Here is a 25418-nt window from a genome sequence, read left to right as displayed (position 1 = left end):
TTGGCGCATCTTTTTTCTCATCATAAATTTTTTGTATTTGTATACAATTTTTGAATCAATATACAACTTTAAAAAAAATTTTGTTGGTAAACGTTGTGTACTTCAGCTTCGTGAATTGAATTTTCGAATTTGGAATTTTAAAGAAACTTATTCCGAAATTTGGAAACACAATTATACAACTTTGGCAAAAATGAGAAAAAGAATTGTCAAAATTTGACACGTCATAAGATTACTATTCAAAAAAACACGTGAAATCAGAAAAGGCCAACTTCAAGTTATGACAGAAGAACAGACCAAGCATTTTATTATTATATAATTTTTAGAAAATTGTAAGAATTTTTTTGTAGTTCTAGTCTTTTACAATATGTTACATTTAATTACACATGTGATGCTCCAAGAGTAAAGGGACCTTAGAGGTAAAATTTTTTAGGTTATGTTTAGTTATAGATTAAACGTTAATCTTTAATTATGTAAAATAAAAATCAGTTTTTATTGAATATTTTAGATATAATAAAGACAACATTAGTTGTCTCTATTAATAATTGAACCTCTTAGTGTATTTTCAGTCCAAAAATCACAAACATAATCTAAAAATGTTTGCCTCTAAAGTCCCGTTTCTAGTTGAGCTTCAAATATAATTGGCATTTTTGAGCTCAAATTGGTTAAAACTTTTTCAAAACTTCGTGTCCGAATTATTATTTTTTCAAAAAAATGTTTGCAGTAAAAATTAGCGCAAAAATTATTTTTTTTTGAAAAAACAAAATATCGTTACTAACTTTTTTCACGTTGTTATTTATTTAATTTTCAAAAATTATTTTACTATAATTTGTTTTATATATTATAATAATAATATTAATGTAATATTATGTACATTTACTTAATGTAATAAAATTTGTTCTTTATTTGACTGCAATAAAATTTAGTAGAACAATTGGCTCTAAGCATGTGCTTTAAAGGAGAAAATGGGTAGTTTCTCACAGACGACAGTTTATGTCTTACATGCTCAGTTAAATTATCCAAATAATGTAACATAATGTCTAACGTGTTTGGAACTGGTTATGTTCCCACGACCCGAATGGTATTAACACAACGTGTGAGAATAATAATTACTTAACGGGCCTTAAAGTCGCGTCGCAACGGTTGGCAGGAGCTTAGTTCCGTTTGAGATTTATGACATCGCAGCTTTCATAATACATATATAGTCTGTGAGCTTGCACAGTTGCACACGCTATCTCGGTTGTCGCGCGCGAATTCTACTTGCGCCTAACAAAACGCCAAAAACGCTTTGCCAGAAAATGCTCCTTGAGTTGCGGATTTTATTCCTCTAGTTTCATGGGAAAAGTAACACATTTTTACTCGTTTCAAATAAAAATAAAAAAAAGAGAGAGAAGAAAAAAAAGGAATGTGTGAAAAAAAAGAGTATATATTCCCTTCAACCATGGTATTTTATTCCCATCCCTTTTTACTTGATTGACAATAAAGCTCTGCTGCTACAATGTTACAAAACTTTAATGTCTCGTAAAATTTCAAGCTGAATTAATCCACTCTTAACGTTCAAAATTTCATACAATTTTATATTACCTATACATATTTTTCATGTATTTTTCATAAGCCACGTAAATTTATTTTTATGCATTTAAAATTACATATATTCAATATTAAATTTACCACGAATATAATGATAATGTATTTTAAATTTATTACTGTAAATAAATTATCTATTATAGTATCCAATTTATTAATAATAATAATGGATCGTTATTTATTACAATTATTTATTCTGCAAAGCTTAATGAATATTTTAAATTAAATATTAATTTTTTCTCTCGCTTATTTGGGTCAAAAAATTAATTTCAATCATATAAATTTTCCTAGTTCACAAAAAATTAACTTCTATAAGTTCACTCGTTTATTCGAATCGAAAAATAAGTTTAAATAAATTTTTACATAGGGTTGGTAATGTTGAAACCTGTTTTGCCGACAATACCGTCCCCGGGCGGCAGGAGCGATCCACTTTACCGACCGAGTTAGTTCGGGTTAACAAAGTCAGATAGCGCAACATTCATTTACCGTACAATTCAAACCCACTTGGTGGGAAATTTAAATATTCAGTTCTCCGCTAATCAGATTTAAGTTATTATGAAAATATAGTAGAGGCCATCTTACTGTGACAATGAAAACTAACTTGGGCGGTAAAGTAGAACGCCCCTGAAAACTCTGAACCCCATTGTCGGTAAAACAGATTGCTACATTATCGACAGTAGGTATGTGGTCCTGAAGCTTAACTTTTTATTACATTTCTAAATCTTAGAACAATTTTTTTTAAACTTAGATAAAATTGATTCTAGTCAACTAAGTTGAATTTTCTAGCAAAATTTTTTTCATTGCATAATTTTATTTCTAAAACTACTTTTTCTCAATTTTCTACTGCAGAATTTTTCGTGTTAACATGTGTCTAGAAAAAAAAGAAGAGGAGGAGGAGAAAAAAGAAGAAGACTTACAACGATTACCGAATATGAGACTAGACCAAAAATTACGACGACGAATCTCTCTCTCTCTCATCCAAATGAAAAGTGGAGAATTTCCGATAATTTCCGCACGGTGAAACGTTTCCGCTATAATAGCTCACCAGATCGAGAAGCGCGATTGCAACGCGACGCGTCTCGAATTTTCCAAGGATACCACGTTGATTTCTATGAGCTGCGATTTATGGCCTTCCTTGATTTTCTGGCATTACATGGCATCGAGAGCGACCGACCACTTACGGCTAAATCGTGGATTCGCCAAGATTCAGAACGTGTTGCAATAAGAGGGTGAGTTACCGGGAACTACGAATTTTACGATCTCAAGTAAATGATTCACTGCCACACCAATAAGAAATGAGGTCAAAAAAAAATTCGTATACGTAGAATATTTTAACAAAAAAAAACATGATTTTTGGAGCTTAAGTTCAATTAATAATAAAATGTGTATAAAATGTAAAGAATTTTCAGTTTTTGCTTTCAGATTAAATTTGTTGACTTAAAAAAACTTAAAATTTAAAAAACATTGAATTAAAAATAAAATAGAATTTACTTTTCTTTCTAACCTATAATAAACAAGACAAATTGTTAAAGTAAAAATAATGTTAAACTATATCAAAGAATTCTTAACACAGATGATAGTATAAGCTTTCGAAGAATAGTTTTCTCAGTTGCAATTCATTTCACAAGGATTAGAACCCACGACAACTCGCTTAATATCAGTTTCTGAGCTGTAATATCCCAACACTCTGAGAACTTAATCTTAATTAAGTCTCTGAAAGCTGCACTACAATTTGCAATAATCGTTTCTAAGTCATAATATTGTATGAAGATAAATAATGGAAAATAATTAAAACAAAAATTTATAATTATTAATATTTTAAGATTAAAGTTTTGTAGAGTTTCAAATTATTAAAACTATTAAAAATCACAGATTATTTCGAAAATTTTAGGAAACAAGTTACAAGTTTCCTTCCACAGTCAAAAAATGATTCGTATTAGTTTGCGATCAATTAGGATGAAAAGATAAATTCGAAAATAATCTGAATTAAATTCGAAGAAAAAACTTAAGAAATGAATTCAGAATTATTAATTTGTAGATAATTCACAAATAGTATACAACAATTCTGATTTAATCCGGTCAAAAACTTAATCCACCATTAAGTGAAGAATAATCCGAAAATAGTCCACAACAATCTGTATTCAGTCCCGTTAAAATATTAATCAGAAATTAATCCTGAATTTGTATGTACAAAAATGCACAAAAATCTAAATCCGAATTGGGTAAAACAATTTAAAATCTGTGTTACGTTCGACAACGCAACATAATTAGTTAATTTTAATGGAATTTTCGAGTTTAAACTCTTTGTCCACAACTTGGGAAACATTCAAATTGGTTTAAGTTTTAAAGGATTGAAAGAACTAGAATGCGCAATAATTCGCACTACGTCTTTTAGAATTAGTAGTATGACAAGTAAATAATACAATTAAGAGAAAATAAAATTTATATACAATAGAATCAATTACTTTTTCTATTTACGAAACCGGCATCGTGCTTGTGCGTGTGTGTTAATTTTTTGGAACTTCATAACATAAAATTTTGAACGAATCATAAAATTTATTTATTAATTTTAAATGTATAATTTTTAACAATACTTTATGTTTGTTGACTTTCAAGAAAAATTTGAGAAATTCCCAAGACCGAATTCGTGAAAATTCAACATATAATTGACCATGATTAAATACATCTTTTCGTAGATCAAGTCCATTATCTCAAAAGTTCGCTTATCAAATTGGTAAACATAATTTCAATGAAATATCACAATAACAAAGAAAAAGAATACAATGCAATACATTTTTCTTGCTCAGTTCATAACTTCTTTAACACAAAAACTGAAATCACTGTAAAAATACAAAAAATTATTTTTAATAGTGAAATCACTGTAATCACTGATAATTAGTTACAAATTATCACTCAATTTTTTCTCGCCAAAAAAATTATCATGAATATTGAAAACACTATAATCACTAAAAATTAATCACAAACAAAATTCTTAATTTTTCCTTACCACAAAAAATTATCCTGAATACTAAAAACACTGTAAGCACTTACAATAAATAACAAACTGACACAAAAATACACAACTTTTTCAGTAGTGCTATCATGTGCCTACCATTACCAAATGCACAGGCTCAACCCCTCTGTCATGTTTATTCTACTTATGCACCTTCATTTCTCCAAATTTACAGGTTTATTTATATTTTTAATGGTTTCACAACTTTATTTGTAAAATATTTATTTCAAAAAATGTTAGCTTTATGTTATTTAATGCTTCATGCAAAATATTTATTTTTTAAAAAATATTAAATTTTATTTTCAAATTAGAAAAATTTACCAATAAAAATTAAGAAGAATGTGCAAAATAACCAATAAAGAAAGGTGTCTACACTTGAAGTTAGTTGCAAATATTTGATGAAAGTATGTCGTCAGTTTTGACCAATCACAATTCATAATTTTAAATTCTCCCAATAACGATACACTTGAAATAAGGCAATTATACGTCTCGTTTTTAAGATAGAAGATTTATAATTGATGAATATCGTTGCAAACACGTTTAAATCGGAACCTTTGAACCTTGATATAAATTTGAGTGATATCCTGAATTGGAATTTGGGAGAATTTTAAAATCTTGAAAAGAATTTGTATAACTGACTAAAAACTGGAGAAAGAATTAGAATTTAAATGACTTTAAATTAGAAGAATGAACTTGGAATTAGAATTTAAATTTTGAAAATAGTTGAGAGAGTAAAACATAATACAAAATGCGGATTTCATATGTACAGATTTTAAATTAAGTTTTTTACACAGCAAAATTGATGCGAACTATTTCAAAAATATCATTATATTAGATTTTAAAGAACAACGAAATACACATTTAAACGTTTAACGATTGATCTAGTGAAGTTTAGAGAGACAAAGCAGATTATCATTAGGTAGTGGTTAACGATCAGGGAGAGTGATAGGGTCCAAGGTGAATTTTCGCGGGTAGTATAGAGGTCCGAGGTTGTAGTGGGCTGAAGTCGTGTTAGATTCGAGAGGCACGTTGAGCTCAGATAGTACCAGTAGCAAGGGCAGAAGGTGGTTTGCGGTGAGATGCGGTAAGCGGCAATGAATTAATCGCCGAGAACGGTGCAAGCTTGGTACGACCCCGACCCAAAATCCCGCACTACCTCCTTTCCACCCGTCTCTAAAATCCCCTAAACCCCTAATGCCGTCGACCGCAGCCACCGCCTACCTCTGCCGTTTCGGCTGCCATTTTACCAGGACTCTGTGGTATCATGCACAACAGCTGCGCCCAAACAACCAACCGATCGCCAACGCGAACACGCGGCTCATCAAGACGTCTCAAATCCTCACAAGACCATTCAACTTTCGTCATTTACGCTTATCTAAATCCTACAAGTACGTCCAACAGACTTAGAGAAACTCCAATACCGCCTTTGAAATTGTTGTTGTTCGCTTGAAATTCCATGAAAATTAATTCTGTTTCCTTAGAGTAACTTGTCAATCAAGAATGGCATACATCTAATTTCACCGACCCTAAAAGACACAGTTTACTTTTACTAATTATAGTTGGAAATTCAAATTTTATCAATGATTTCAAAAAGCACTCCAATTTGGCATAAGGATAAAGAAAATTATTTACTTTTTGTTTCAGGCAAACCTTTTGTCCAATTTTTTGATACTAAGTCAAGTCCTACTTGTCAAGACACCCTAATCTCAAGATAACACAGTCATCCCTGACAAGGGCTGGGCCTGAAAGACCCAATGATACCTTTTGCTTGATAAGTTTCTCCTATTTTCCTTTTCGTTAGATCCAATAACTATTTTCCAACTTGCTTTTCTTCCACGCTCAAAAATATTCATCCCCTTTGTACCCGAGTTAAAATTTTTAGAAGGGATAGCAATATAAAAACTAAAGATTCTAATAAAAAAAGTCAGCTTTCAGTCTAAATTCCACCTTCAACAATTCTTCTGTAACGTCCTGCGTTATTTTATTAGATTTTCAACGTTATGTTCTTTTTCCTCTTAATTTTTATTTGTAAATTTTGTATCAATTCTACATGGAAAAACATCTGTTCTATCTAAACCACGTCTCCTATCTTTAGTGTAAATTGTTGTCTTCATTTTAGAATCGAAAACGAGACAAAATACTTTCAGTAGTCTACACTCGTGGGATGCACTTTGAAATTTGAAAAATTCAATATTTGTAAACAATAAAAATTATAGATAAGAATACAGTCATGAAATCTTTCAAAAACTCTAAAGTGCGTCCTCCAAGATGTTGACTGCTGGGGTCTTTTCCTATCTTATCACTTTCCCATGATAAGTCCAAGAGTTTCTACTGTCAAAAATTATATCTGTTAGTCATAAGAACTATAAAAAATATTAGGTTACAAAGTCCGTTTTATTTATATTTTTTAAAAATAGTATCTCACACGTTGAATTAGTGAATCCTAAATAATTTTAAATAATTCTTCAAAACATTTCTTTAATTATTAGTTAAGTTTTAATATTAATGTTTGGAATTTCAAATTAATTTATTATTTATAATTATATATTAAAATTCCTAAAAAATGAAATGAATTAAATTTTAATTACCTAACAATTTAGACTAATATTGAAGTTTTAAACATTATTATAAGAATAATTGATCATTTAGACTATAAGTAATGGAAATTTTATATGTAATAAAAAGTTTTTAACTATTGTCATTTAATTATATATAATTAATTTTACTTAACTTTTTTTTATATATATGCATAAAAAAGTATGTGTGTGTAATTAAATGCGTAAATTTTCAATATTATGTAATTAAATAATCATAAAATCGTGTATTTTATAAATAATTTTAAGAATTTTTGTAATTTTGAAATTTCGTTTAAAAAGTGAATCTTGGCTCCATCTTTTAAAAATAGTGTAAACTATAGTTCCCCACTTTTTCAAAACACCATAATCTTAAAGATACGCCCACGTAAAGTCATCCCTAGCAAAGGCTGGGCCTGAAAGACCCAAGGACATCTTTCTTTTAGATAAGTTCTTCTATTTTGTTTCATAAAAAAATCCAATCATTCATATTTTTAACTTCCCACTCTTAAAAATATTCATACCCAAATTTCCACCCAACTAAAAAAATTAAGTAGGGATAACAATATAAAAACTAAAGAATTGAATTAAAAAGTCAGTTCTCCAAGTTCTTTTCAAATTTCTAAGTTCTCTAAATTTTTCAAATCTCTCAGTTTCTTCCAATTTTCTTCCAAGTCTCTAAATTTTAACTCTTTATTTTAATTCTCAAGTTGATTTTTATATTGTTAAATTTCTTAAGTGACAAGTCAAATTTTTGATCATTCTAATTCATCATCTTCAATAAATACGAAGCCAAACATCTAAGATCCAAATTTAAACGAGTTTTCAACAATATTCAGCTATTATAAATAAAAAGAAAAAAGTGCGATTAAGTTGCGCATTTTAGTTCCTTCAATCCTTAAAAAGATTTGATCATTATTTTTTTTATTAAATACCTTCCGAAAAGATTACAGTGTATTTAGTGCATTATTATCTTTTCAATCCTTTTAAATTCACCTTTAAATAAAACAAACTAATTTGAATGATTCCTGAGTTGTGGACATTGAGTCTAGACTCAAAAATAAATTAAAATTTACTATGTTGCGTTGTCGGACGTAACACTTCTGAAGTTCTAATTCCAAGTTCTTTCTTCTTATTCAAAGTCATTCTAATTCTTTCTCCAGTTCTTAGTCAGTTATTCAAATTCTTTTCAAGATATTCAAATTCTTCCAAGTTCTATCTTCAAGTTCCAGTAATTAAACAAATTCAAGTTCCAGTTCAAGATATTATTCAAATTTATATCAAGGTTCCAATGTTTTGATTAAACGAGTTTTTATCGATATTCATCAATTACAAATAAATTGAAAAAGTAAGTGATTTTACTGTATTTTAATTATATTAGTTAATTATCTTTCTTCTCACCCACGTGAAAAGTTTCCCGGGAAATTTAGCGGAACGACTCCGGGAGTAGTTCCAGGAACATCCCAGGAAAATTACTGTTAATAATTCCCAGAAAATTTGCAATTTGTTTATTATTATATTCCTAAGTGCCAACTAATTTGTCCACTTTACTGAGAATATTAATTAAATATTTTCAAAGTTAAATTATATAATAATAATTAATTTTTATTATTATTAATTAGTTATAAATTAATAATAAAATAAATATTATAAAAGAATATAATATTATATAGTATTAAATATTAGGTATAGAAATATATATATCATATTATGATTAATGAATATTTTATAATTATAAAACTTTCAGGGGTCCCTAAAAATTTTATATTTTTTCGTAAAATTCAATATTTAGTTTTATTAATTTATTTCATTTTTAATTTAAGGAACACGTTTTTTATATATTATAATTATTAGAATAATCTTTGTCAAAAATTAATTTAAATTTGTTTTTGTAAGTGCAAAATATAGACGAATATTTTTTACAATATTAGAATTATATTTGAATTATTTATTCATTTTGTTTATTATAACGTTTTAAATAATTATTCAATAAAATTAATTAATCAAAAGAGTTTTATAATTATTATAAAATATTCACTAATTAATAATAATAATAAATTATTATTTCATAATTATACTAGCTTTAAGTAAGTTTAAGATTTGGGGTTATATATAATGGTTTTTTGGAGTTGTATATATTAGTTTTTTCAAGATGTAAAGAAATTTTGTAGCATCAATGAAAGTATATTCTATTCTATATAATTATACTTTGAAAATATTTAATTAATTTCCTCATTAAAGTTGACGAAACAATAATCTTAAATTAGTTTGACACTTGGGAATATACTAATTAAAAAATTGCAAATTTTCTCGAAATTATTAAATTATTATCCGGGAATGTTCCGGGAACTACTCGCGGAGTCATTCTGCAAAATTTCGCTGGAAGCTTTTCATGCGAGTACCTTCCGAAAAGAATTGTATATTTAGTGCAGTTTAATTTTTGTCTATTCCTTTAAATTCATCCAAATTATAAAACATAACCAATTTGAATGTTTCCTGAGTTGTGGATGAAAGTCTAGACTCAAAAGTCTAATTAAAATGGATATTTTATTTACTAAAACAGTTACTAAGTTAAAAAAAATAAATATTAATAATAAACTAACAAGAAAACTTTCTTTTCATTAATGCGAAGTAATTTTGAAAATTGCAGTTTTTTTTATTAATTTCCAATATATGCAAATAAATTGACAGACGATAAAAATAAATATAAATCAAACTTGAATATATGCCAAAACATATGCGCTGGAATGGAACACATCCAGAAATATATATATTTTTTTTTAATCAAGTCAAATCAATAAAAAAATATCTACTTATTTATGTTAAAAGCTTCGTTGTTTTCTCTTGAATGAAAAACGAAATAGTATATATATATATGTATTTGGATAATATTCAACTAATGAAAATGGCCCATGTTTTAAATTTTGCAACACATATGGAGAATTTCTCTTTACATAGATTATTATTATTTAAGTGTAAATAACGTATATAGCATGTTGCAGTAAATAACAGAACCATGTAGTTTAAAATACTTTTGTTTCAAGCTACTATTATCTCTCTCGTTTTAATGCTTCAAAACACGTAACCGGACTTTCGTTCAAGTTTAATTTTAATATGAAATTTCACTTTTGTACAAATATTCACTAAAAAACTTTAAATAAATAATACAATGAAAATATAAATCAAAGCATAAATATCTAATAACTAATAATTAACTTTTGCATAAAGTAGATATGAAATTCGAAATAATAAAATATGACAAATAAATTATTATTTGGGAAAATTGCGAATACAAAATAGAAATGTTAAGTATTTGAATATGTATTAATTTTATATGAAAATCTCAAAATCTTAAATATTAAAACATTTCTGTGTATTTTTTTTATTAACTTTTTACAAAACTCAAACGTCTGTATCCGCTAGTCAAGTTATGTAAAATTCAGTGGATTTATTTTTTTCCGAGCGTATCAGTGAAATAATAAAGAGGAAGTGCAAAAAAAAAAGATGAAACTAGAACGAAAGTAAGAAAGAAAACAAGGTGTAGTTGAGGGGTAGAGTTTGGACGAAGTAATAACTAATGAAAGGAACCTGGCACGTCCTTGTAAAAGATAACGGCCAACCCTAATCTAAAGTATATCCAACTAGCCTGCCTTTTCTAAAATCCAGTATGCAAGTGGAGTAGATAGAAGATAGGAACTATTAGATGTATGCATGGTAAGTATGTATGGAATGAAATGCGGATTTGCATGCATGGAGTAGGTACAGAAACTTTAGAAATAAGACCGGAGGTTTCATAAACATGTAATAAGTTCACTGGCTATTATGACCATGCATCAACTTACTAATACTTTATAAGAAATTTATTTTTATAGCTAAATATTTTTGCCTTACATTGTAGACTTTAAGTTCTAATTCTGAAGAAAGTTAATAACTTTCTGGAATTACAGGATTCAGATGCAATAACTTGAGACTGAATATAGCCGCAAGTCCCTCCTCCCTCCTCTCATTTCCCCTCCTCCGCCAAAAAGACCTAAATTTTGAGGTTATGTTCGTTTCAAGACTCTGAATATAGCCGCAAGTCCCCCCTCCCTCCTCTCATTTCCCCTCTCCCGCCAGAAATGTCCTAAATTTTAAGGTTATGTTCGTTTCAAGGCTCTGAATATATCCGCAAGTCCCCTCCCCTCCTCCGCCAGAAATGGCCTAAATTTAGAGGTTATGTTCGTTTTAAGGCTCTGAATATAGCCGCAAGTCCCCCCTCCCTCCTCTCATTTCCCCTCCTCCGCCAAAATGGCCTAAATTTTGAGATTATGTTCGTTTCCAGACTCTGAATATAGCCGCAAGTCCCCTCCCCCGCCAGAAATGACCTAAATTTTGAGGTTATGTTTGTTTTAAGACTCTGAATAAAGCAGTAAGTCCCCTTCCCTCATCTCTCTCCGCATTTCCCGCCAAAAATGACCTAAACTTTGAGGTTATGTTTGTATTAAGACTCTGAATAAAGCAGTAAGTTCCCTTCCCTCATATCTCTCCGCATTTCCCGCCAAAAATGACATAAATTTTGAGGTTATGAAAATTTCAAAACTTACAAAATAGCCGCAAGTGGAGGTGGAGTTCCCGCCAAAAATGACTTGAATTTAAAGATTATGTTTGTTTCAAGACTTTTTAATAATTTATTGGTTTTTAGGCAATTTTATTGAAATTGTTTTTAAAAATAATTTCTTAATGTCCATTTTAATTTATTTAATTATTCATTTTTATTAACTTAATTAATTTATTAATTAAAATTTAATAATTTTAATTTTAATAATATTTATTCAGATTTCAATGAATTTGTAATAATAATTCTTTGAAATAGGTGGTTCATTTGGAAAAATAAGATCAATGCAAAATTTAAAAAAAATGATTAAAACAGGGGGGTTGGTATATATATTATTAATATTAAATATTTAACGAATGAATTTATAAAATGTAAATTCGAATATTATAAACAATTGTAATTTTCAAAGAAAATCAGAAAAATCGGTTTACTTAAAAGTTATTGGCTGACATTGAAACGACTAGGGAGATTATTAAAGAATCCTGGCAGGGCGTGAACTTGTTAATCCTAGAAAGTGTGTTGAATTTTAAGTAAAAGCCATCACTCAATGTGATGTATCGTTTTAAATTCAACCTATTTCTTTCAAACATCGTTAGTTCTTAAAGGCTTTTAGGCAAAAATACATTTTTCCATTGTAGTTAATATGTAATCGAAAAAAATTATTAAAAAATACTAGAAGAATTTTTCAACAAATATTTTACTAAAACTAATTGCAAGGCTCACAAAAAATTATTATTCTAAGTAAAATGTTTTTGAAAAGAATTTGTTTTATGTTAAATTTCTTTCAAACTGTTTTTATTATAAATTTTTTAATGATGTTTAGAGGCCTTTTACAGTTAAGATGTTTATTTATTGGTTGACATAACGTTGTTACTACATGTTTCGGCTATTTAGCCCTCATCAGGTAAGTCAATGCACTTTTCAAATAAGTATAAGTATAACAAACATAAGACAAACACGTAAGTAAAACAAAATCTGTAATAAATAAAAAGATTTTGATTGTTATTTATTAAATTAGAATATTAAATTATTAAAATTAAAAGAATGAAAGACTTACCACGTGTTCGATCACATTATTTTAATCTATTAATTTGATTAATTTATTTAATTCATAAAATTAAAAATTAAAAATTTGAAAAATTCAAATTTAAGAATCCATGGTAAATAATGAATGTTTCATGGTGTTCCATGGTAATATATCTTATGACCGTATATGTTATGGCAGATTTCGAAAAAGTGAAAGGAAAAATTTTAAGGTTATGATAAAAAGTTAAAAAAAATCCCTGTATTATCATATATGTAAAATATTAATTTAAGTTTAAAAGATTGATGATAAAATAGAGTTCAACATTAATCTATATGGAATTAATGTGGTAATTTTGAAAAATTTAGAAGAATTCTTAAAAAAAATTCTAAAAAATTATATTGGAGAATATGTTATTATTGAAAAATATATTTTGCTTAAATTTTGTGTGTCTGCATTAAAATTTACATGGTTTAATTTATTACTTTGGATGTGTATCATTTCTAAAAATTTTCTTTTATAATTATTTTCTTCTGTTTCTAATACTTTGGGGTATTCAAAATCAAAATTATGTTTTGTATTGTAAGTATGAGACGATAGACCTGTGTTTTTTGATGAGAAATATCTCTTTTATGTTCATTAATTCTATCAGAATAACAGAATTTGTTTTAATTCCATAATTATGAGCTAATTATTTGTAATGACGGCAAAAATTAATTGAATAAGTCATATGAATCTTTTTTTCAAATTAATAACAAATAGATAATTCATTGTACAGTACAGGAGGTTGGGGTGTGACTAATTAATAGTCTTGGAGACGAAACCGTGCATCCGATTAAAGTTCCATTTACACTGTAATCTTGTCATATGAAATAAACATCACCTACGAGGTTTAAGCTTCTAACGCCATCTATTATGGAAGTGAAGGTACTAAAAGGTGTTTTTGGCTCAGTCGCTTAGTTGTTTTGACCTATTTAGTCAATGATTAAAGACATGCTAAACACTTCGAAAATTGAATTGGGTAAGCGCTTTTTAAAGTAAAATTAAGGGTTGAATACGAACGTAGTGATGATTTTTTTATATTGTATATTCTATTTCTTAATTTTCGGATTCCTTTTAACACTTTCTACATTCCAGATTCTACTTTTAACTTTCTGGATTCTATCGTATTTCTATCGGTATGTCAAGCAGTAAATCATTTTGGTAAAATTTAAAAAAAAAGCAAAATTGAAAATTTTTATTTTTCTCTTCTAAAAATTATAATAGAAAAAGTTTTCTCTTCGGATATACGTAATTTAGTTGGATGAGGTTTTTGCAAGGTCAGTAAACAGCAAATAAATCTGAAACCTTGTTCTCACGTCAAGTAAACTTCAAAGTGCGACATATAGTCGGTATAGCTGGCTTTCTAAAAGTTCCTACGAGAATAACAACATGACGTTGCAAAACATCATGAGACAACAAAGCTTCCACGCGCGTGCAGGCTTTCTGTTTTGAAGCAGAAACTACTCTCCCGGAAAGCTGTCTTCTTCTCTTTCTCATTTTTCTTCCTAGATTTCTTGCAAAGTTTAAGGAAAAGTCGTTCGGATCTGGGCATAAGTGCGACGTGAATCCGCCGAAGCACAAGAATGCTTTTTGCGAAACATCTCTTTCTCTCTTTCTCTCTCATGCCTAAAAAGAACGAATGGCTTTGCGACCGCGCGCGAGTTTCATCACATTTTATCAAAAAAAAATGAAAGAAAGAAAGGGGGAATAATATTATCTGGATTAATTCCGAAAATAACAAAAATCTTACTTGATTTGAATATATGTTGCAATTTTAAAGCTTACCTGAAACAGAAATAAAAATAGAAAATTAACAAAATGATTAACATTTTCGAGTCTGTTAATGTTAAAAAAAAAGAATTTGCCTTGAAATGTCTTGAATTTAAAACACATAGCTTAAGTTAAATCCTTTAATAGGTTGAATAATCTTTTAATGTAAGCAGTAAAAAGAGGGAAATGAGGAAAAGAACGACATAAAATAATGATGTAAAATAGAAAGGCCATCTCGAGTTTTTAACCTTCTTTACGAAGATGCTTAAGATTTTTCAAAATTCAATGACAATAAAAATATAAGTAAAAAATCGAATAATGCTCTTTTAATAATTTTAATAAATATAAAAAAAAATTAAATTCTATCATGATTATGTGTTACGTCCGACAACGCAACATAGTTAGTAAATTTTAATTTATTTTTGAGTCTAGACTCATTGTCCACAACTCAGGAATCATTCAAATTGGTTTGTTTTATTTAAAGGTGAATTTAAAAGGATTGAAAAGATAATAATGCACTAAATACACTGTAATCTTCTCGGAAGGTGTTTAATAAAAAAAATAATGATCTAATCTTTTTAAGGATTGAAGGAACTAAAATGCGCAACTTAATTGCACTACGTCCTTCGGAATTAGAAGTATGGCAAAAAAATAGATGAGAGGAGAAAAGTAATTTAATATACAATAAAAGTACTTACTTTTTTCTTTTTATTTATAATAACTGAATATTGTTAAAAACTCGTTTAAATTTGGATCTTAGATGTTTGACTTCGTATTTATTGAAGATGATGAATTAGAATGATCAAAAATGTGACTCGTCACTTAAGAAATTTAGCAATATAAAATTCAACTTGAGAATTAAAACGAAGAGTTAAAATTTAGAGACTTAGAAGAAAATTGGAAGAAACTGAGAGATTTGAAAAATTTAGAGAACTTAGAAATTTGAAAAGAACTTGGAGAACTGACTTTTTAATTTAATTCTTTAGTTTTTATATTGTTATCCCTACTTAATTTTTTTAGTTGGGTGGAAATTTGGGGATGAATATTTTTTAGAGTGGGAAGTTAAAAAGATGAATGATTGGATTTTTTTATGAAACAAAACGGAAGAACTTATCTAAAAGAAAGATGTCATTGGGTCTTTCAGGCCCAGCTTTTGCTAGGGATGACTTTGCGTGGGCGTATCTTTAAGATTAGGGTTAATTAATGAAGTCCTTGCATAAATAATTCTCTGAATTAAATAAAATTCCACTCGAAAATATTCCCAAATTATTGGATGTGCATTCAGACTTGAAATTAAATAAAATAATAATATTGAAATAATTTTATCCTTTAAACAACATTTATGTTATGTTCACACGAAGATAAAAAATTTTAATTTATAAAAATGAAATTCTTTTATAATTGTAAAGAACTATTTATAAAATTGTTCTTTTCATGCTCTAAATTCAGAGATTAACTCTCGCAAAGCAGTTATTATTTATTATTATTATTTCACTTTTGTTTCCAGCCTCACTTATACGAAAACAATGCAGATGTCAGTCAGAAGCGTAAGCTCTGATGGTTGGCTGGTCTTCTTTTAAACCAACTGTGGTACAAAATGAGGAAGGACGCGAATATGGAAGTACAAATTAACACATATGCATATATGGAAACATAAAGTGCACATACGCACAGCAGAGAGGACATCGAGGATGATTACAGGCAGTAGTTGCTGTTTCTGCAGTCGCGAGAGTGAACGCTTTCTCTCTCTCTCTCTCTCTCCCGGAAGTGCTAGCTATTATAATCATAGCGAAACCACTGTCATCGCCACCTCTACAGATATATATGTATATATGTATGTAAACTGAACGCAAAGCAGCGATCCGCTACATAACACGTGTATATATGCAGCAGGATTCATAGGCTTGTGACGTATATACATTAATGCACGTTAATCTGGCCTGAAGCATATACACGTGCCTTGACCTGACTTGCTTCGCATATGCTCGACTCGTTGCCTACTGGATGTAATAACGGAATACCTCCGGCTGTTTGGGAGTCCTTCGGCACGCGAGTCTAGTTACGAAATTAAACCAACACAATAACATAGATGATGAACTACCCTTCACCCCCTTTTCAACAAAGGCTCTCTCTTATAGCTTCACTTTATTCCATGCACACACCATCATCGCAAAATTTATTTATAGGACTTTTCCGTCAGAAACTTTCCTTGCACCAATTTATATATGTAAAACTTCAGACCTTCCTGTACACTCGCTCAATAATTTTTCGTGTCGCAAACTAAACTCTATATTTCTTATATCTGACAAGATAAAAATAATTGCTAATTTAAAAAAAAACACTGATTCATCTTGAGTTCCGTTTAAGAATATTTTGCATGCTTCCCTTTTTGATATGCTGACAATATAATTGTTACTTTGTAAAAATTTAGTTCATGATTATTTCTCCAATGAACCCACTTCCAAGAAGAATTAATAATTATTATTTTTACTAATAACCAGCTCAGGAACTCTATTCTTATCTTAGGGTAACAATAGACCAAGGGAAGATAAGGAGGAATATCATTTATTAAACAGAATTTACAATTACATGTATTAATAATCACTTCAGTAGGGTTTAATCCTCATGATTCATATATTATTTAGATTTATTTTAAATTTAGCAAAATTAGTATTATATTCAACACTTTTTATTTAATTATGTGTACTGTAAACATATCAGTGCATTTAAATAAACGTGTATTTTTACCTATACTTTCTGTGTATCATTGTGTTTCAATATCTTTAAATTATAATTGATTATAAAGTCCAACAAAATTATTAGAATGAAAATAAAGTAAAGAAACAAAATGAAACATTTGTGTGGGACAAAATCGCGTCACAGTAGGTATACCAAAAGCTTCTTAGGACAAACATTCTAGACGTCATTGGGAGTAGGGAACCTTAAAAGAAACATAATTCTTTTGATGATAAACATTTTGATATAGAGCTACAAATTAATTTAAAATTAATAACATTGATGATGTGTTTGGTAAAGTAACGATAGGTCGGATAACGAAGTAAACTAACTTCTCTTGATGTCGCCCGTTAATTCCTTAACAGGGAACTCAAGTGATAAATTCCGTAAATCCTTGTTTGGAGCTCACGTAGATCTCGAGACTAGGATACTCTCTCCGCTTGTTTTGCTAAGCAAAAAAAAGTAGAAAACTTGCGATTACAACAAGTTATTTTTTTTTGCGAGTTCCATTGGCCCATCCTCTTCTCTTTTCTCCCCTTCATTAGTCGTTCATTTTGATCCTTTTTTCTTTGCACCTCTTTTCACCTTCAAGTTTCCTCTTTCGACTCGATTTTCTCTCTTCCTCTTTCTTCTTTTATAAGGGAAAAGTTATACCCATTTCATTCTATCCTCTCTTTCTCTCGCCCCAAACACTTTTTAGCGACGTACACTGTGCACTTGGTTCCCTTCTTCTTGGATTAAAACTTTTACACTTTGTTACCCTTTTTGGAGGGTCGCGAATGCGGGAGAGAAAACTCCTTCCATCCGTAATCCACGCCTTTCGCTACGTTGGACAAATTTCAGTTTCCGTTGAAGCGAAGGGATGAAATAACGCGCTTTCGAGAAAACGCGTCGACTCGTACACACTTGAGGGTTTCCTTTATAGTTTTCATTGCGCGCGTGTGTATTGGCTCATACCATACCATTACTCGACTCGTATTTCGTCAACGATATTTTACTTGCGGCTTCGCGTATACATTGTATATCCCATTTCCCAAAGATCTGCAAGAGTTATACGCGGAACAGAAACATAAGTCAAGTCGTACTTCTCGCGAGATTCAATTTCAAGTGTCTACAATTTCGAATAACACGCCAGGGGATGTACGCATCATAGATACAGCGAACAATGAGGAAATCTCGTTGGAGATATACACTCTTGAATCAACATAATATTTCATCTGTACACCAACGTAGATCAACATTCAAAAGACGATTCCTAAATCATTTTTTTTTGCTCTTGATATATTTCTAATCTCTCACAGCATGTGATATTGTGCCTGGATATCTCATTTTTATCTCCAATATGTAACGTCCTGCGTTATTTCATTATATTTTCTTTTTCATCTTAATTTTTATTTGTAAATTTCTTATCGATTCTACAAGGAAAAACATCTGTTTCACTAAAACCATGTTTCTTTTCCTTAGTATAAGTTTTTATTTCTTCCTTGTAGAACCAATATAATGAAATACTAAACCTTAAGTGGTAAACACTTGCAGGTTGCACTTTGAAATTCACAAAATTTATAGAAACCGAAAACATTTGTAAGCAATAAAATGTAAAAAATATAACCATAAAATCGACACAAAAGTCTATGAGTGCATCCTCCAGATGTTGACCGCTGGGGTTTTTTCCACTCTTTTGTTTTTCTCACACAATTTACAATTCTTTCACAATTATCTAGTTTCCCAAAATGAAAACATGAAATTACTAACTGTTTTATTTCTTTTTCTTTAAATATAATATCACACGATGAAATAATAAATTTTAATCATTAAAGTTTTTAATAATTATTATTGAATTGTATTAAAATAATTTTGACTATTTCTCTTTTTTAAGTATATGTATAAATATGAATGTGTGTGTGTAGTTGTGTGCATAATTATTCAATATTATATAATTAAATAATTATAAAATTATGTATTTTCTAAATAACTTTAAGAATTTTTGAAATTTTGAAAATTCGTTTAAAAAGTGAATTTTGGCTCCATCTTTTAAAAATAATTTTTGACTTTAAATCTCCACTTTTTCAAGACAACTTAATCTTAAGATACGCCCACGTAAAGTCATCCCTTGCAAAGGCTGGGCCTAAAAGACCCAATGACATCTTTCTTTCGATAAGATTTTCTACTTTTGTTTTTCATAAATCCAATCATTGTTGTTTTCTAATTCCCCACTCTAAAAATATTCATTCACAAACTTGCACCAGTCTTAAAAAATTAGGAAGGGATACCAATATAAAAACTAAATACCCTAATGAAAAAGTCAGTTGTTTTTAAATTTTCAGTCCTCTCAATTCATTCTACTATTTCCAAAATACTATTTCCAATTACGAACTCTATCAATTGTTTTTAAATTCCAAGTTCATTCTGTTTCTAATTATTTCTCTAGTGCTTAGTCAGTTTTTTCAAAATATTAAAAATCTTTCAAGTTTTATCTTCAAGTTCCAGTTCGGGATATTATTCTTTATACCAAGAGTCCAAACTTTCAATTTAAACGAATTTTCAACACTATCCATCAATTAAAAATAAACTGAAAAAGTAAGTAATTTTGTTGTATATTAATTACTTTTCACCTCTCATTTGAATTATTTTTACTTGTCATTCTTCTAATTCCGAAGGACGTAGCGCGATTAATTTGCGCAATTTTAGTTCCTCCATTCCTTTAAAAAATTTGCTCATTATTTTTTTATATACCTTCCGAAAAGATTTTAGTGTATTTAGTGCATTATAATCTATTCAATCCATTTAAATTCACTCAAATTAAAACAAACCAATTTGAAAGATTCTTAAGTTGTGGACAATGAGTCTAGACTCAAAAATAAATTAAAATTGACTAATTATGTTCCGTTGTCGGACGCAACAAATAAAAATTGCAATTAATCTTTTTGTTAGAATGGTTTTATGGAAAATTGGTTTGTCATCCATTCTGTCATTTTATCATCGATATATTTTTTATATGTATACTATTTACTATGTAAGGTGATAGATTCAAAATGAAAAATCAAGATTATTTAGAAGAGTGGGATATGAGTTGAATGAATAGAGAAAGAGCGAAAATGTTCATAAGTTATAAAGGTCTGAATTTTCCTAACGTTAACATTATTATCAAATCCAATTTTTCCACAAGACATATTTCGTTCAGAGCATATTCGAACGTAAATTAAAATATAATAATTATAAGTATTGAAAGTAATATATGTCTTCGGCCCGTAAATTGAGGTAAATCCTTATAAATAAAAATATAACTTTTTGAATTTTAAGTAATCTTTTAATGTTAAAAATCCACGGATAAGGATAAACATTTCAAATTTATTTTAATATTTAATGTTTCTGATTTCTCAAAAATATTACGCATACTGTTTTTATTTGTTTGCGTGAATTTCACTTGTTAGTTAAGAACTACTAAGAGAAGCGAATCCCTTTTCATTTTGTATTACTGTATTAAACAGAATAAACTCATTATTATTAATTGTTTAAGTTTACATTCAGTGAGATTTCAATTCTTTTACCTTTCAAGAATCCAGCAACAAGTTTAAATATTTAGTAAACTTAAAAATTTTAATACAAAATAAAAACTAAGTATTTTCAACAAGCTGTAAAAGTTAATAAATAATTACACATTAACAGACTTTTTGTTTGAAAACTAACAATTATTAAATAGAAAAATAATGCAAAAAATAGAATTCTTTTAAAATGTTCTAAAAGTGGTAAATAAAAAAGAGAATTTTGTAAACCTTTTTACAAATTCAAGAGAAGAAAATTTTTTTTTAAAAGAATCAAAGCCTGCTTTGTTAGTTGCAATCTTGTCTTGACCTGGTTTAGACTCTATTTAGCTTTTTTCCTTAGAAACTTTCTTAATAAATTATTTATTTACATTAGTAAATTGACTTTTAAAAAATCAAATAATGATATTAATTTATTCAAATAATGATGATAACTTGTTTAAATAACTTTAAAAAAATTAAAGTGAAATACTAAAATTTGATTAACGTAAAAAGAATTCGGTCAACCAAAAATATCAGACACCCTGATAAATAAAAAATAAGGAAAAAAAATTTGTTTTAGATTAACTTTAATAAAATAAATTTTGAAAAATACCCAAGTGATAGTAATTTGCTTTAGTGGAGTGGTATTAAAAATGTATATGAATATTGGAAAACATATAAAAAAACAGAAATGAGAAAATTTGCAATTAGTGAATAGGGTTATGCATAATGGAAAAGTATAATAATTTAAAACGATATTCTTTTCTTTGTGCACGAAGTTTGTATAACGCAGATAGAATAGAAATACAAACTATATGCTTTTTTTGCTTCGTAACTTAAAGGCGAAGACTGGTTACGAGTTCGTGGAAGTAGAGCAAAATTTACATTTTTATTATAAGATTGAATACAAGAAGAGAAATCAATTAAGAAAAATTATCATGCTTTTTAAAATTTTTCTTCGTCCGTTAAATAAAATTTTCTTCATATTTGATTTATGAAGTAAATATTTTTAATATAGGAAATTAATGATTCAGGGGGTTGATTGTGTAATTCTACTTTCACTTTCACTGATTATGGGTTTTTACTTATATTTTTACTGATATACTTTGACCAATTTCTAATAAGTAAAGTAGAACCGAATATAAGAGTAAAAATTAAAATCAGTGGAAGTGAAAGCGCAAATTGAGTTACGTAATTTACCTCCAGAGTATTTGGGAAAAAATGAGGAAACATATTTAAAAAAAAGCAATTTTTACAAAATATTAAGTAGGAATTGTGTTTATGGAAACTGTTCTTTAATTCTTTTCGTTAAATGAAGTTCTCAAAAGACCTGAAAGTGATTTTCTGATTATGACATAGGCGGCATTGACGCACGATATTTTAGATGTTAAGTTTATTGTCGATATTTTACGATGTCAGGGAAACTCTTGAACCTACCACTTGAACGTAAGCAATAAAATAGTTATGGTCGTGGTCCAACTAGTTTGACAGGTTGATTGCAAATGGTGTCTAACATTTCTTGTGCACTTTCAGTCATTTATACTGCATGTAACTGCTGACTTTTAGTAATGACATATGCTATATTTTATACCTCAGCGTCTCAAGTTATAATGGAATTGTACCAACTTTGATATCAAATGTATTACATTAATAATAATTCTCCATTTCCATAATAATTGAAAGTTTATTCATTTTGAATTATATGATTATTATTACTGTTACGTCCGTGAGAATATAACAGTATAATGTTAAATATATTAAAAAAAATTCATCATCAGTATTTTACATAATTGCTATGTATTTTTATTTGTTTTACAGTTTCAAATATTATTGCTGTTTACGAGAAAAGAAGTCCTTTTTCTTTTCCTTGGAGTGCACTACCTGATTCAATGAAAGACAGACTAGAAATGCATAAAACTTTGACCAATAAAAATTGTAGTGAGTTAAGGAAAATTATGGGCATCATCTGATTGGAACACAAAAAAATTCGGGAGAAATATGCCTAGTTCTCTAATTAATATATTTGCTAATAAATATCCACAAGCTCTAAAAATAGATGGAGAACAGTTAAGTGATGGAAAAGAAGTTTTTCTTATTAGGCTCTATGATCATATAAATTACAAAAACCATCCAACGAAAAAAAACCCAAAGAAAGGAAAAGCTATGTCAGGTAATGTCATTGAAGAAGATAACAATCAGAGTGATATGGGAAATATAAATCGCGATGAATAGGGCTATGTGGCTTACCAAATGCCATTGCCTCTCAACGATACAAAAATAACGTAAGAGGAGAAATATTTAAAATTAATAGAAAAAGATGTTTATGAAAGAATCTAAATGAAGTTGTAACTCTACAGACAGAAATTAAAGGTCTGATGGAAGTAATTTTTATTAGATTTAATATAAATAATTTGAATGTTATGAAGATTTAACTATTAATGGTTTAAATTAACGGTTGATTTTTTAAATAACACGATTTCTCTGATAAACAGAATGAAATTGGATTCCTGGCTGCCAATAAAAAAAACTCCTAGATAGCCTGGTTTTAAATGTCCGAAATTATGCAATATCCGTATAGGGTTTAAGATACTTTGAAGAAATAGAAAAAATTCAATCTCTATATTATAAAAAAATATTGAATATACCACGTGCCACTCCAGGCTATGCCATAAGATTGGAAACTGGATCCAGTAAATTATCAGTAAAGTGTTTCAAATTAGTTTTAAATTATATAGAAAAAATTTTAGCTATGGAAGATTATAGTAAAAATCTGTTTCTTACAACTGAAAAAAATAACAAAGAAAAAAGATATAAAATTATATAAATTTAACTGGTATATGCAAGTGGAAAAAATATTTGAATCCATAAAGAAGGAAAACGAACTAGATAATATTAACCTTAGAAACAATAAATCGATGTAAAGACACTTGGATTTCCGATTATAAAAAGCTGTTGTATGATGAAGACGTTTCACAATTGCAGGAGTCACAGTCACTACAGATGTTGCCTTATTTACCGAGATATGAAGGACTTCAAAAATATTTATGTTTGAAAATCCCATTAAAATATTTCAGATTAATCGCTCAAATAAGACTGTTGAATAATTATAGTGGCTGGATTTTAATAAATGACAAATTAATAAACTTAGAAATGGTAAATGTCTGTGACGACTGTGGCTCCTCTATCCTGGAAAAGGGATTTCATGTTTTAATAGAATGTGTATGTCATAATAAAGAAAGAGAACATTGTTTGGGCAACCTAGTAGATGAAACCGCAAGAAAGAACGCTTTTTTTGAAATTTTATATAAGCCGCAATGTGAAACGGTTAAAAAAATTTACCAATTCGTTGAATCGGTAGCAGATAAATAAAATAAAATAAAACAAAAAATAATTGTATAATAAATAATGTAATACGATCGCAACCTCTTTGTATAGACTTATGTCTTAAAACAAATAAATATTATAATTAACGGTTGATCATTTTTGTATATTTTTAATCCAAACTACAATCTTGTCAAATTCTGTTTAGATTGAAGCTCATCGTAAATTATTTCGAAAATTTTATTCAAACTATTGAATTAGAAAAACATCTTTTCATCATTATAGGTGCTCTACATGTAGGAAAAGGACATTCACAAATAGCTAATTTTTTTTTATTTGTAATGGATATTTTATCAATGTGCGAAGACACATTTAAAGGTCATGAAAGATATTTGATTCTAGCTGTTGAAAAAGTAAATCAGCAAAGTATGGAGAAAGCAGTTACTAAGAAGGGACAGTTGACTTTAGGGAATATCGATGAGATAAAGAAATATTTGTTAGGAGATTGAAGATATTTATATTTTTCATAATTTGCATTTTGTAGTAACTATTATACTTTTTAAGAAGATTTCTTTACAGATAATCCATGATGTCTCAGAAAAAAGAATGTATTTGTGCATAATGTAACGTTACGGAAGATTTTAAAAATTTAAAAATACAATTTTCAAATTTAGTTATTCTTTAAAAAAACTGCTATTAATTCTCACTATTTATTGTTCTCTCAACGGTAAATGATAAACTGAAAATGTAAATGTTATTTATGTACTTGCTGCATAAATAACATATCTTTGAAGATATTTTAAAATTCGAATATAGCCGAGGGGTGAGTTTCGAACAAGTTTTCAGGATGTGCATAAATTATTTACTCGCTTATTCATAGGTACTTATTATGCATATAGTTTTGTACACGTATAGTATATATATATATATGTATAGAGAAAACTTGTTTTGTTATGTTAAGGAAAGAGGAAATCAAATGCGGAAGTGAATTTTATTTAACGAAGCGATTATTGGTAAACGCCTATTAGGGAGAGAAATGTGCAAAATGAATGATATAGCATCCGCCCGGGGGGGCTGATTTGACCTGGCTCCAGTTATTCGTTTGACGTTCGGGGAAAATGCGGTAAATAAAAGCATTCCTCGTATCAAGATTGTTATGCAAATTTATCATTCGATGGAACCGATAGACCGTGATAAATGATGGAACCCAAGGGATGTGAAAATTCTAAAATTGCGT

The 25418-nt window shown here is 28.6% G+C and overlaps 1 protein-coding gene and 1 long non-coding RNA gene across 2 annotated transcripts in view; one reads left to right on the top strand and one right to left on the bottom strand.

Moving 5' to 3' along the window:
- Positions 1-23103, top strand: part of LOC127285272 (uncharacterized) — a 46519-nt gene extending 23416 nt beyond the window's left edge. The window contains exons 2-3 of the long non-coding RNA XR_007843580.1: positions 16108-16426; positions 22679-23103. This is a non-coding gene — a long non-coding RNA (uncharacterized LOC127285272). The remainder of the gene's footprint in view (positions 1-16107; positions 16427-22678) is intronic.
- LOC127285259 (E3 ubiquitin-protein ligase MIB1) overlaps positions 1-25418 on the bottom strand; it is a 490224-nt gene that overhangs the window by 349793 nt on the left and 115013 nt on the right. The window lies entirely within an intron of this gene.

This window comes from Leptopilina boulardi, unplaced genomic scaffold, assembly GCF_019393585.1.
Source record: "Leptopilina boulardi isolate dan_hultmark-lab unplaced genomic scaffold, ZJU_Lbou_2.1 LbouV2_330, whole genome shotgun sequence".
Classification (NCBI taxonomy): domain Eukaryota; kingdom Metazoa; phylum Arthropoda; class Insecta; order Hymenoptera; family Figitidae; genus Leptopilina; species Leptopilina boulardi.
Note: the sequence above shows the minus strand (reverse complement) of the source record. Positions and strands in the feature narration are given on the sequence as shown.